The 12,074-nt window shown below is 35.7% G+C and overlaps 1 protein-coding gene across 3 annotated transcripts in view; it reads right to left on the reverse strand.

Moving 5' to 3' along the window:
- The window catches only part of LNPK (lunapark, ER junction formation factor), a 74,074-nt gene that overhangs the window by 21,896 nt on the left and 40,104 nt on the right, over positions 1 to 12,074 (reverse strand). The gene's annotated exons all lie outside the window — the stretch shown is intronic.

A 12,074-nucleotide genomic window follows, 5' to 3' on the forward strand; every position in this document is an offset into this window, starting at 1 on the left:
CACAGGTATCACTTTTCAAAATAAATTCAATGAAAATAAAACCATCCCCAATAATGTGTCATGTCTTTTTATAGTAATCCTCTCTAACTTATGATGAAGGAAAGAAAGTTTATTAAAATTAGTGAAAACTCTAATGAAAATGGCAGATTTTTTTCAAGATAAGAAAAAAGATAACTAAGAAATGAATGAATGAAGTATATTCTAGAATCATCAAATAATTTATGAGGTACTTAATCTAAGTAGTCACAGAAATGCTGAAAAAGTATTCTTTACTATTAGGTACCATTCCCACTCTCCTTATATTATTAACATCCTTTTGGTAATTTTTTTTTTGTCAATACATTCAATAAAGGAAAACTTCCACTCTGCATAAACAGTATCATCACAAATAAATCTAAATAAATCTCATCTTTTAGTTGCAGAAATTACAAGATTTTCTGTATTAGGGGTTGGTAAATGTGCCATATCCAGGCTCCTGCCCCTTTTTATAGTTTTATTAAAACATGACAACACTCTTTTTTGTTTACATATTGCCTATAGCTGCTTTAGAAGAGCTGAGAAGAGACCATATGACTGTCAGAGCCATTTACTATATTTACTATCTGTCCCTTTACAGAAAGTTTCATAATTCCCTACTCCATAACATTTCACTTCTATCATTTCCCCTTCCCACCATATCTTACTTGAATGTCAATGGTAAGATCTCAAGTAAAGAAGTGCTTATAGCTTTTTAATTCTACATATCACCTTAAATTATCACAAATCTTTGAACAGTAGGCTGAAACTAAAGAAGTTAAGTTCCAATTGGCATGACTGGTAAAAATGCATACTTCCAGAAGCAAAATATTTTAAGTTTGGACTCTGTTTGGCAGTTAAAGATTTTCATTAAAAGTTCACTGCCACTAAAAGTATAGCTCTAGCATCAGATTTCAGTTTACTACAATCTAGTCTACCAGCTAAGAACCTGGGCCCTGTAATCAGAAAAGTCTGGTTAGAATCCTACAGCTTTACAAGACCTTAGATGGGATAACTTCACTAAACCTCTTTTCTTCATCTGTAAATTCAGGATAATAATATTAACTCATAGAACTGTAATAAGGATTAAATAAGATAATGTCTGTACTGATAGCTCACATTTACTGAATACATCCATAATATTTCAGATGACAGTGTTTTCACACAAAGTATTTTCAAATGACCAGTTAGGGTGTTATTACTGAGACCAACTAATTGTCCTCTGGCTCTTAATTTAGTCTCTAACCTAGCCACTGAAATAATAAATTACAAGCAGATCATCATTATAGAAATGGAACTGTCTTTGTATTTGGTGATTTTCCATGCAGTTTGGAAACTTTCAGATTTTACCTGGACTAATTGTATCCTAATATCTCTTGCAAATTAGCTGGTTACCTAATTATCTTTTACTCACAAGGAACACCTTAAGAGGTGGTAACACATTAGGAAAGCCATTAAATGCTGCAAAAAGTACTGAGGGGCACCTGGCTGGCTCAGTCAGTACAGCATGCAACGCTTGATCTCAGGGTCATGAGTTCAAGCCCCAGGTTGGGTATAGAGTCTACTTAAAAAAAAAAAAAACACACACACACACAAAAGGTACTAAGAGCAGTGAAATTATATTAAGATTTGGTCATTTGAATTGATTTCATTTTTTTTTTTTTTACGTTTATTTATTTTTGAGACAGAGAGAGACAGAGCATGAACGGGGGAGGGGCAGAGAGAGAGGGAGACACAGAACTGGAAGCAGGCTCCAGGCTCTGAGCCATCAGCCCAGAGCCCGACGCGGGGCTCGAACTCACGGTCCGTGAGATCGTGACCTGAGCTGAAGTCGGACGCTCAACCGACTGAGCCACCCAGGCGCCCCTGAATTGATTTTAAAAAACAAGGTATCAGGTACTGCAAATCATTTTCCAGCCAATTTTCAGGTAAACCATAACTCAAAAAAAGACATTTTCCTTCCAGATAAATAAAAGTTTAACATGTATTAGACTATATTAAAAGTAGCTATTAAGATTTGAAACTGCTTCCTCTAAATGCACATCTACCCTGGAGCACTTAACTAAAGTACCCTTTTAACATCAGCCATGTAGGACTGAAAGATGAGGTCTGTAACTAGCTAGTTAACAAAGGACACCATGTGTAGCATTCCATGAAAGAGACCCTTGGCTTAATAATTTCTAAATCTAAATTTAGGCAGAAAAGGGAGAAAAATGATATAAGAGAGTCAGGAAAGGGAGAAAACATAGTGTCATTGTTTTCAAAGGAAAAGCAAGTAACAAAGAATTAGAATATCAATAGGTGAAAGTACCTAGTAGTACAACATCCAATCTATAGTTGGTAAGGTGTTATGAAATATTCTGGTAGTCTCAATTTAAAACATCTAAGATTTATCTACTTTTAGTCACCTGCCATTCACAAATGCTTTGTATTATAATTTCTCTAAAATGTTTATGGTATTCAACTAAGTATTATATTGTTATATTCAACATTTCCTGCATTTAAATGTAAAATACCATCCCCCCAAAATATTTACCAAGCATTTCACATCATTCTGGCAAAGTATCATAAAGAGTGTTTCATAAATTCAAGTCTTCACTACAAGATGTTTCAACATCCTTATCTGTGATCAGTCACTGATTCAATAAAAATCACATTCAACAAGAATGAGTACATGTCTATATTTTTAAATTCCAAATGAAACAAACAGAATCTGAATGAGATTAAAAACCAGTACATTACAATAAACAAATTTTAAAATAATGAAAAAACAAGACAGTTGTTAAAAAGCATAGACTGCCAGAAATAAGTCAGAGAAAGACAAATACCATATGATTTCACTCACATATGGAATTCAAAAAACAAACAGATGAAGATAGGGGTGAAAAAAAGAGAGAGGCAAGCAATAACACAGACCCTTATCTATAGAGAACATACTGAGGGTTGCTGGAGGGGAGGAGGGCAGGGGAATGGGTTAAATGGGTGATAAGTATTAAGGAGGGCACTTGTGATGAGCACTAGGTATTATATATAAGTGATGAATCACTAAATCCTATACCTGAAACTAATATTACACTGTATGTTAACTAAGTGGAATTTAAATAAAAACTTGAAACTAAAAAAAAAAAAAAACAAAAAAAAAAACAACCAGACACCGGGATCAAGCTGTGTGGATTTAAGTTTCAGCTCTACCCTGTTTATTAGATGTGCATGCAACCTTTTCCAAGTTGATGACAACTTTCAGTTCAGCTTCCTCATAATAGGAATACTTAACCTCTTACGGTTATTGTAAAGATTAAATGAGATAAGCAACACAAAGGGCTTAACCAAAGCACAAGTACTTAATAAGTACTTAATAAACAATAACTATTAGTAGTATTCATCTGAACTTTCCAGAGATTACAATAAATCAAAAGCTAAGCAACCTACAACTTCTAAAGCCATAATTAAAATAAAATGTAGATATTAATGTACAAATTAAATGTTTTCCTAAAGTTATTTGTGAACTGACTTAAACGTGTAAATTCACAATTTATGCAAAAACTTAAATCTATAATTCTAGCATATTATCGATAATTCTTGAGATAAAAGTTCTAGAAATCAAATAATTCTCTTGATTTATCAGATTTTTACATACTGATTCTTTACATGTAGAGGGTTTTGTCTTCATTTCGGTATTAAGCTGGAATAGGAAGAATACCATATTATAGTTAGGAGACCTGGATTTTCATCCTAGTGATACCACCAGTTCCTTATGTAGATAAAAAGTCTTTTATCTACTCTGGGTTTCAAATTTCTTTAAAGAGTGTTGGCAAAACTACACAGATGATCCTCATATTTTCCCTAGCACTGGTCAAAGGTTTTCTGAACACCGTGTCCGGTTCTAAGCCTCATAAGAAAAAGTGTCAAGAAAAAGCTTTTGAATGATTCACATATGTAAATGCGGAGATTTTTAAATTGGGGGTGAATAAGGCTCTTTATAAGTGATTACTAAATGTAGTTCTGTGAGATATAAGGGATATATCTTCAGAATTTCCATTGTTAAATGTATATAAACTCTGGTCTCTAATGTTTAAATTTATATGATTCCTTTAAACAATCAAAATAATAAAGACCATGGATCTGACATCTCTTTTACTTTCAAAATTTTCTGAACTCTATATTCACTGTACCATCTTCTACATATTCTACTCATGCTAAGCTACTTTAAACTCAGCCTCTGCCCTATTTCTCCACTTAGTTTTCTCAATAGGTGGATGCCTTTTAACAACAAAATTACTCCATAACCTCTTCCTTCCCATAGAGGCAAAGCTTTTGGGAGGGAAGAAAAACTTCCCCAACATTTCACTTCTCAACCCAACACAATCTGTTTTTTGTCTTTCTTAGCTACAATATCACTTACCACTTACCACTGAAGACACCACTGCTTTGGTTACCAACAAACCTACACCATTACTGTTAACAGCTACTCTTTAAGGAATCCCTATTATCTACTAGGAACTACACTAGGTGATTAATGTGAGTTTACTAATTTCATCTAATATTTAAACCAACTCTTTGAGATAATTCTCATCCTTAGTTTTCAAAAGAAGAAACTAAAGCTCAAAAGCTAAGCAACTTGCAAATTCTCACAGTAAAATAAGAGATGGAGGCAGGATACAAATCCCAGTGTTTATTACAACAATGCCTTCAACTCTGTTATAACTTATCAGATTCAATGGCCTCACTTGTCTTCTACTCACCTGACCCTTTGCAGACTATGACAGCAGATGCATCCCTAACTACACTTCAACTTTCTAGGTGCCAGTTTAGTTCTGCTTTTAACTTTAATCATTCCTTCTTTTTCCTGGGCTCCTCCTTTTGCCATCTACCCTTAAATGTTAATATTCCCTGGAGTTCTGCCATAGGCCTTCTTACTCTGTTTTCTCTCCCTGGGCAATTTCACTCAATCCCATGGTTTGAATAACTATCATCTATACGTCCCAATCGTTCCTAATCTGTACCTATAACCTTAACCTTCTTCCTGAGCTTCATATGAAATAATCAATTACCTATAAACCATACCACTTAGATGTCACTTGACTCAACAAATCCAAAAGCAAATCCATTATCTTCTACACAAACGTACTACTCCAAGTCTTATGCTTATCTTGCTTAAAACATCTAACCAGTTGCCAAAAACCTAGGTGATATCTGGACCCCTCTTCCCACTCCCCACTTTCCAAATCTAATTGTCATAAAATCTTGTCAATCTAATCTTAAATCTTAATTATCTCTTAAATCTCTTCTTTTTCAACTCCTTTGCCACAACTTTATATCCTGTAGGCCTTTATCTCTTACCTATATTAGATTATATCCTAATCCATCTCCATGTCTTCAACCTTGTTCTCTCCAAATCCATTCTCCATATTACAAAAAAAAAAAAAAGTGTTCTTTCTAAAATGCAAAGCCTGCAGTGGCTTTCCATGTCACATATACAATAAAGTCTCAAACTCCAGAATGTTGCATACAAAATGCTTCATGATCATCCTTCCCTCACATAAACACTACCTCCCTTTTTTGGGCATACAGCACTATTTGCAGTCTCTTAAGGTAGCCCATTGTTTCCCTCTTCTTATCTTTGCATGTGAAGTAGACCTGAACAGTCCTATCCCAGTGTGTTCTCAAGGCACACTGTTACTAAAATTTATAATGCATTGTGATTTGTACCTACCACCTTCATTGTGGTCCTTAATACGTTAAGATTATTTACGTGAGCGCACCCTTTTGAACCAAGAGCTCCTAGACAGGAACTGCATCTTAGTAGCCCCAGGATTTGGTAAGTAATTACCACAGAGTGTGAGCTTAATAAACATCTGTGAAATAAATTTACTTTCCACTTGCATTTCAAGATTAAATTTCCAACTGCCTGTTATCCAACTTAGATGGTATAGTAGGCAGAAAAATGGCCTCCCACACATATGCACATTCTCATCCTCAGAACCTACAAATGTTATGTCACATGAAAGAGGAATTAAGATTGCAGACAGAATTAAGATTGTTAATCAGCTGAATTTGTGTTGCCTGCTTCATTGAGAATTTCAGCCTAACTTCAGGAGACCATACAAAAAAAGCCAACTTCAAGCAGAAAATATGCTAATCACATATGCCATTTGCCAGCCTGTAGTTTACTATTTGTGTTGTTCTGCTTTTTAAATTAATAATAAATTTTCTTATATTATTTTATAAACAAATAATCCAATTTAAAAACAGGCAGAGAACATGACTAGATGTTTTTCCAAAGAAGACACAAAGATGGCCAACAGACACATGAAAAGAAACTCAACATCACTAACCATCAGGGATATGAATATCAATGCCACTGTGAGATATCACCACACACTAGTCAGAATGGCTAGTACCAAAAAGACAAGAAATAACAGGTGTTGGCAAGGATGTGGAAGAAAGGGAACCTTTCTACAATATTGGTAGGAATGTAAATTGATGCAATCACTATGAAAAACAGTATGGAGCTTCCTTAAAAATTAAAAATTTTAAAGTAGAAATACCATACAACTTCCACTTCTGAGTATTTACCAGAGAAAAACAAAAACACTAATTTGAAAAGTTAAATACACCCTTATGTTCAACGCATCATTATTTACAATAGCCAAGATATGGAAGCAACCTAAGTGTCCATCAACAGATGAATGGATCAAGATGTGCCATTTACACACACACACACACACACACACACACACACACACACACACACCTATACATTTAATGGAATATTATTCAGCCATAAAAAGGGGTGAGAACTTGTCATTAGCAACAACATGGATGGACCTACAGGGTATAAAGCTAAGTGAAATAAGTCAGACAGAAAAAAGACAAGAACCATGTAATTTCACTTATAATGTGAAATCTAAAAAAAATAAACAGGGATGCCTGGGTGGCTCAGTCAGTTGAGAATCCAACTCTTGATTTTGGCTCAGGGGAGCCTGCTCAAGATTTTCTCTCTCTCTCTCTCTCTCTCTCTCTCTCTCTCTCTCTCTCTCCCTCTGTCTCCCACCTGCACTAAAATAAAAACTAAATTAAAATAAAATAAATAAATAAAATGAACAAACAAAATAAAAAATAGACTCATAAATACAGACAACAAACTGGTGGTTGCCAGAGAGGAGGGGAGGATAGAGGGATGGGCAAAATAGGTGAAGGTGCTTAAGGGATACAAATTTACAATTATAAAACAAGTAAGCCACTGGGATGAAAAGTACACCATAGGGAATACAGTCCACAATACTGCAAGAACTTTGTATGGTGACAGACGGTAGCTACACTTAGCTTGGAAAGCTAACGTACACAATTGTCAAATCACTATGTTGTACACTTAACACTAATACAATGTTGTATGTCAATTGTACTTCAGTTGAAAAGAGGATGTTTGGCAACACCTGGGAGGCTCAGTCAGTTGGGCATCCAACTCTTGATTTTGGCTCAGGTCATGATCTCATGGTTCATGGGTTCGAGCCCTGCTTGGGGCTCTGTGCTGACAGTGTGGAGCCTGCTTGGGATTCTCTCTCCCTCTCTCTCTGCCCCTCTCCCACTCATGGTCATGCTCGTTCTCTCTCCCCCAAAATATATAAACATTAAAAAAAAATGTTTTGCTTTATAATTCTTTATCTCAACATTTACTTTTTTCATCACCTTGATGGTTTATTTCTACTTAGTCTCCTACCTCTTTCAACTTTAAACAACCTGCACCTGGCAGCTCACCAACATCCCATTTGGTAAATTATTATTTTACAACATTTAAACACAATTTGTTAATTCTAAGAAAAAGTTTTCTTTTATTTCCTTCAACTCAGCACGTTTATTAAGCAACCACTCTGAGTAAAGCACCACTGAATGGAATGCAGAGTTGCACACAGAGGTGGCAAGCAAAGATCACACAAAAATCATGAAACAGCAGGTAAGTGCCATAAAAAAGGAACCAACAAAGTGCCATAGAGGGCCCTAGAATGGGGAGATTAAACTCGGTGATGGGATGAAGGAAGGGTTCATGGGAATGGGGCATTTAAGACGAACACTGAAAAATGGATGGAGACATAAATGCCTTTGTTACCTATATTAAGGCACACGTGGCAGTTTTAAAATACAAGCCCAGGATGCTTTGGTTTGCCTGCCATCAAATGGGGGATGGAGGACGTCTATGTCCCCTCCCTTGAATCTGTTCCTGTTTGACCAAGAGAATATAAATGTGCCAGTTTTCAGGACTACTTTCTGTCTCTTGGGCTGCTTGCTCTTAGAATCCAGCCACCATGTTGGAGCAAGCCCAAGTGACCCCATGAGAGAACTCCATGCGGAGAGGAACTAACAGCCAGCACCAACTTGTCAGCCATGTGAGTAAGCCATCCTGGTAGTAGATGTTCCAGGCCCAATCAGGTAGATCCAAAAGATGTGAGGCAGAGATGCTCAGTCTCTGTCAAACCTTGCCAACACTGAAAATTCATGAGCAAAACAAATGAATGTTGTTGTAAGCCACTAAGTTTTGGGGTGGTTTGTTATTCAATAGATAGCTGTGTGGGGCGCCTGGGTGGTTCAGTCGGTTAAGTGTCAGACTCCTGATTTTGGCTCAGGTCATGATCTCACGGTTCGTGAGACCGAGCCCTCTATCGGGCTCTGTGCTGACAGCATGCAGCCTGCTTACGATTCTCTCTCTCCCTCTCTCTCTGCACCTCCCCCACTCTCTCTCTTAAATAAATGAACATTAAAAAAAATAGATAACTGCAACAGTATAGATATGACACTTAAGAACATCCCAAAAAGTAAATTTACTATTTTACAAGTGTTTTCCAGATTTTTTAATCAAACATACACCTCAAAAAACAGTAAAATATGAAGTATCGTTCCCTTTGCTATCAAGATCAAAAACAGTGATTTCTACTTTAATCTTCCACATATGCCACGTAACACAAGTGAGTAAATTCTAAAAACCTACTTAAGAAGTTATAATCCATTTCCTAGAGCCATTAAATTTTTCTGCAATACTTATTGATTTCAAATTTAGCTGTGGCAGAATACAATTGACTTTTCTTTTGTTAATGTCATTAGTAGAGATGCAGGGTTGTGTACAAAGGTAAAAAAGAATGTATAGGTGACTTCCTTTTGAAACAAATATAAGAAAGTCTGTTAAGAATTTATGGTCATAACTTAATCTTAGAACTTTGCCATTAAAGGTAACTGCACCATTTTCAAGTTCAAGCATCCCACTCTGAAAGCACAGTTACCCTTCCAGCTTAATTTCTCAATTATTCTTTCAACTCCAGAGGGATCTATAATCCATTAGTTATTAAAGGGGTCAGCCAACTTTTGTAAAGGGTTACATAGTAAATATCTTAGGCTTTGTGGACCACATACAGCTTCAGTTGGATATTCTTATTCTTCTTTCTTATTTTTTAGAACACTTTAAAAATGTAAAACCAATTCTAAGGTCAAGAGCCATATAAAAGAGATCTTGTAATTCAGACCCCTGTATCACTACTACCAATACCTTTGATGTCCATCACCCGCCTCTCATGTCTTTACTTCCCTCATGATCATCTTAGATTCTACAATATATTGTCATAATCACTCCCTTGCAAACAATTTCACCACCCTGCCCCTTTATCACTTTATTTAATCCATTAGTCAAAACCCCAACCCTGGTTAAAACCAACTCTCTTCCTACTCCATGCCTCTACCCATACAGCTAAACAACAGGAAAACATGCACAACCATGCTTTAAATTCGTGACTGTTAACTTTAAGTGGGCTTTAGTGTCCCCTGGCATTCCTACATTTTCCTAATCCATTTACTCTCTTAGTCTCCTAGAGACCTATTTTATATATTCTCTTCAGGGCCCCAACAATGTCTCCCCCATTCTCACTCTCATTAAGAAAATAGATACAATCAGAAGAGAATTCTCACTACCTACTCATCTGCCCATGTTCTCTGTCTTCCCTTATTATTGATGAACTATGCACGCTCGTATCGAAAGCCAACTCCTGCACTTGTACACTAAATCCCATTCCTTCTTGCCTCCTTACGGACTCTCTACCAATTGTCCCCACTCTCTCCATCATCAATTATTCCATGTCTTATAGGCCATTCCCAATAGCACACAAATTTCTTACCAACCCCAAATATCTAGATTTCTTTATCCTATAGAATCTATTCAGAAAATTATACTTGCAAATATCATTTTTCATTAATTCCAAACTTTACTACTTTTTAATCTACTAAGAACAAAGTCTTCCCATCTCTCAGTCTACGATTTCTACAGAACTAGAAAGAATGCTAAGATTCTAAGTACCGTTATCATTCTATTAAATGTAAATATGTATATATACACATATATCTACCTTTTATGTTAATTTATTTCTTCATATCAAATGATTACCCTGATTTTCTAATATTAAGCACCCACTGATAAAAATTCCTTATAAAAAAGGGTCAAGACTAATACTGTCAAGGTCATGAAAAACAAGTCTGAGAAACAAGCACAGCCAAAAAAGCCTAAGAAGACAAGTCAACTAAATGCAATGTGGTATATCCTGGATGAGATCCTGAAACGTAAAAAGAACATTAAAAATAAATAAATAATAAATAAATAAAAAACTAAGGAAATCTGAATAAGCTATGTGGACTTTTAATAGTGAATCAATATTGGCTCATTACCCTTAACAAATGTACTATGCTAATGTAAGATGTTAGGGAAAACTTGGTACAAAGGTATATGGGAATTCTTTGTACTAGCTTGGTAATTTTTCTGTAAATCTAAAAATATTCGAAAACATTAACTTTATTAAAAAGAAGGTGAAGGTCAGGTTAGTATTGTTCCCAGTAAATATTACATTCCTTTTAATGCTAAACCTAAGAAAACCAAAGAATACTATTCTCAAATTTTATAATCAATCTCAGTATAATATACATTATTAATAATAAGTAATAAGAAATAAAAGAAATATATCTACTACACGTGAATCACAGTTCTGGTTCAGCAATCATGCAAGAGAGTTAGATTCAAATAAGAACAGCACAATTCAATTTGATTTGGGAGCAAATCTATTCAAGCACCATTTATGCACATATATATTCATATATACTTTTGCACATATATATATGCACATATATATTTTTCCCCTACCTATTTCAGTTCAGAAACAGGTAAAAGAGAGGAAAGGAAGGAAAAGGAGGGAGAGAAGGAGGAGGACGAAGGAAAGAACAAACGAATGAACAATGGTAAAAGCAAAGACATAAATATTTGACTAAATCACAGGAACAGAGAACTTAAACATAAATAAAATGTATGACTAAGTCACCTACACAATAATAGAAACCTAAAAGAGATTTGAAAGGATTAAACAACAAAACTCAATTATAATTCTCAAAAAGTAGAATGAAGTTGAGATATGTTTAGAATTTTTTTCGGGGCGCCTGGGTGGCGCAGTCGGTTAAGCGTCCGACTTTAGCCAGGTCACGATCTCGCGGTCCGTGAGTTCGAGCCCTGCGTCAGGCTCTGGGCTGATGGCTCGGAGCCTGGAGCCTGTTTCCGATTCTGTGTCTCCCTCTCTCTCTGCCCCTCCCCCATTCATGCTCTGTCTCTCTCTGTCCCAAAAATAAATAAAAAACGTTGAAAAAAAAAAATTTAAAAAAAAAAAAAAAAGAATTTTTTTCAATAAGGAAAAAATTCCAAACAGCAATTAATTACTGCAGATGAAGAACTAGTAATACTAGAATAGGACCCTCCAGAAGAAATACTTTTAAGAGGAAAAAAAAAAAAAAGGCTTATACGCTTCTTAAGGTTGAAAACCGTATTATATTCATCTCTGTACTCCTCATGGTATTTGCACATAAGAATTATTTAACATGTTCTTTTAAATAAACAATTCATTTATGGGGCACCTGGGTGGTGGCTCAGTCGGTTGAGCAACCGACTTCGGCTCAGGTCATGATCTTGCAGTTTGTGAGTTCGAACCCCACGTCGGGCTCTGTGCTGACAGCTCAGAGCCTCGAGCGTGCTTCGGATTCTGTGT

Source organism: Panthera tigris, chromosome C1 (assembly GCF_018350195.1).
Source record: "Panthera tigris isolate Pti1 chromosome C1, P.tigris_Pti1_mat1.1, whole genome shotgun sequence".
In the NCBI taxonomy this organism is placed as follows: domain Eukaryota; kingdom Metazoa; phylum Chordata; class Mammalia; order Carnivora; family Felidae; genus Panthera; species Panthera tigris.